We start from the raw sequence: 2,323 nt of genomic DNA, 5'->3' as shown, positions 1-2,323 counted from the left end.
TTGGTGTCTTTTGGGGGGGCCTCGCGAGCCACCTCTGGTGGACACTGGGTTGTGAATGGTGTGGAAGCCACACACGCCCTCATGGTGGGACAGTGGGGCAGGGACCCGGTCGTGCTGTCCCACTGGGGGCTGTGGGTAAGGACCCCTGGGGGGTGAGGGGGGTACTGGGGGGGTCAGGGAGGAGCCTGACCTGTCTTTTGCTCCTGTACCAGCTGTAACCGAAACGCAAACGGAAATTGGTGCCTTTTGAACATGGGGGAAGGTTCTGCTGGGTCCTGGAGCTGTGGAGGCCCAGCCCCCTGAAACTCAGCCCCCTGCCCTCCCAGCAGCATAAAGATTTGCCTGGATCCCCCCACCCCGACCTGCTCCAGGGTGTCTGCCTGTGTGTGCTGAGGGAACAGGGACCCCTAGGGGTTGGGGTGCCCTGTCCTCTCAAAAACACATCGTGGCCTATGATGGGCAAAGTCCCTGCTCTGGGTTCCTGCCCCACACCTCAGGACACCACTGCAGTCCCCAAGGGCTTGGTCCTTGCCCCAGTCCCACCAGCAGACCCCTGGCCCTCACACCCATCCCTCACCCTGGTGACCCCCATTCTGGGCACCCATCCCACACCCTAGAGTCACACCACGTTCTCCCATCACCATGCCTTGTCCCCGGAGACCCCTGTTCCTCCTGGCACTGGGCACTTCTGCCTGGCCCTGGTGCCCCTCCAAGGCTCTCAGTTCCCATTCTTGGGCACCCATCCATCATCCTGGGCCACTCCTGGTGTCCCTGTCCATAGGCACCCATCCCTTGCCCTGGGAGCACCCTGTCCATCTAGCAGCACCCCATTAGGCCATGTGGTGCTGTAATGCACCATGTTGGTCCCCAAGCCCACTTGTGCACCCCTGGGAACACTGGGACCATGGCAGCCACTCCCCTGTGGGCACCCCTGGCACCACAGCACCCTGGTGGAGACCCTGCCACTCCTGGGACCCCACCCCTGGGCACCCTAGTGATGCTGGCACCCCAAATTCCCCTCCCAGCTCTGTCCCCAAGGGGGACCCAGCCCAGCACCCACATGTGCATGGACTCGTGGCTGTGCTGTGAGGCAGGAGGGACCCTGCATGCTGAGCACCTTCCCCCTGGGTGCCTGCCCAGGCCCAGATTGGAGTGGTAGCTCTGGCACCCCAGGACCCCCAGCACCCACCTCAGAGCCATGGTGGGGCCAGCCAAGACCAGGACCCTGCCCAGTCCCCCCCCACCACTGCCATAAGGTGCCTCTGGCTGATGGGGCTGGGACAAGTGTCCCCTCCCCGCTGGGGGTCCCCCTGCCAGGCCAGGTGTCCCCACACCTGGCCAGGTGTCCCACTCCCAGCCAGCTGTCCCCCTGGAAGGCCACACGTCCCCACACCAGGGGTACAGCCCGGTGGCCCCAGCCTGCTCAGCTGTCCCTACATGTGGCCACGTTCCCCTGCCCTGCTCAGGCTTCTCCAGGTGGAGGCCACGCGTCCCCAGGCCTTCTGTGCTCCTTGGCCAGGGGTCCCCAAGCCCGGCCAGGGGTCCCCTGCCTGCTCTGGTTCCCTGCACGAGGCCACATGTCCCTGAGCCCCTTGGGGTTCATGTGTCCTCTTGTCTCCAGCCTTCCTGGCCTGCTGTCCCCAAGCCCAGAGAAGTGTCCTCACAACCATGGTGTGCGTGGCCAAGTGTCCCCACCAGCCACATGTCCCCATGCCCACAGCAGTGTCCCCAAGCCCATGGAGAGCCTGGCCACATGTCCCCATGCCCACAGCAGTGTCCCCAAGCCCACTGCACGCTGTCCCACCAGCCACACGTCCCCATGCTCAGAGCAGTGTCCCCAAGCTCACTGCACGCTGTCCCACCAGCCACATGTCCCCATGCCCACAGCAGTGTCCCCAGCCCCACACCAAGCCCCTGTCCCCACCCGTGTCCCCCAGGCACGGGGTGCCCCGTGTCCCCTCCCGGTGCCGCAGCGAGGACGCAGCGCGAGGGGTGACAGCCTTTATTGAGGGCCTCAGTTGTTCTTCTCCAGGATGGAGTCGATCCAGTCGCGGAGCTTGGTGACGCGGGCGTAGACACCGGGCACGTTGGGGTCGCAGGTGCTGCTGCCCCAGGACACGATGCCCACCAGGGTCCAGGCGCCGTCCTTCTGGCACACCAGGGGGCCGCCGGAGTCGCCCTGCGGGCAGCGGGTGAGGGCAGGGGCTGCGGCCGGGGGGGTCCCGGGGCTGCGGGGGGGGTGCCGGGGGTCTGGGGGGCACCTACCATGCAGGAGGAGGCCCCGTCGGCACCGGCGCAGACCATCACGTCGCGGATGCGGAAG

Source organism: Chaetura pelagica, unplaced genomic scaffold (assembly GCF_000747805.2).
Source record: "Chaetura pelagica isolate M959 unplaced genomic scaffold, ChaPel_1.0 scaffold93, whole genome shotgun sequence".
In the NCBI taxonomy this organism is placed as follows: domain Eukaryota; kingdom Metazoa; phylum Chordata; class Aves; order Apodiformes; family Apodidae; genus Chaetura; species Chaetura pelagica.
The sequence above is the reverse complement of the archived record's forward strand: the minus strand, read 5'-3'. Positions refer to the sequence as shown.